This window comes from Trachemys scripta, chromosome 3, assembly GCF_013100865.1.
Source record: "Trachemys scripta elegans isolate TJP31775 chromosome 3, CAS_Tse_1.0, whole genome shotgun sequence".
NCBI lineage: Eukaryota > Metazoa > Chordata > Testudines > Emydidae > Trachemys > Trachemys scripta.
This window is the reverse complement of record NC_048300.1, coordinates 167,400,836-167,401,078: the sequence shown is the minus strand read 5'-3', so window position 1 is coordinate 167,401,078 and position 243 is coordinate 167,400,836.

Genomic DNA, 243 nt, shown 5'->3' with positions numbered 1-243 from the left:
GGGGGGGGGGTTGGAGGGTTCATCAAGGAGAAACAAACAGAAGTTTCACACAGTAGCCTGGCCAGTCACAAAACTCGTTTTCAAAGCTTCTCTGATGCGCACCGTGCCCTGCTGTGCTCCTCTAACCGCCCTGGTGTCTGGCTGCGCATAATCAGCGGCCAGGCGAGTTGCCTCAACCTCCCACCCCGCCATAAAGGTCTCCCCCTTACTCTCACAGATATTGTGGAGCGCACAGCAAGCAGC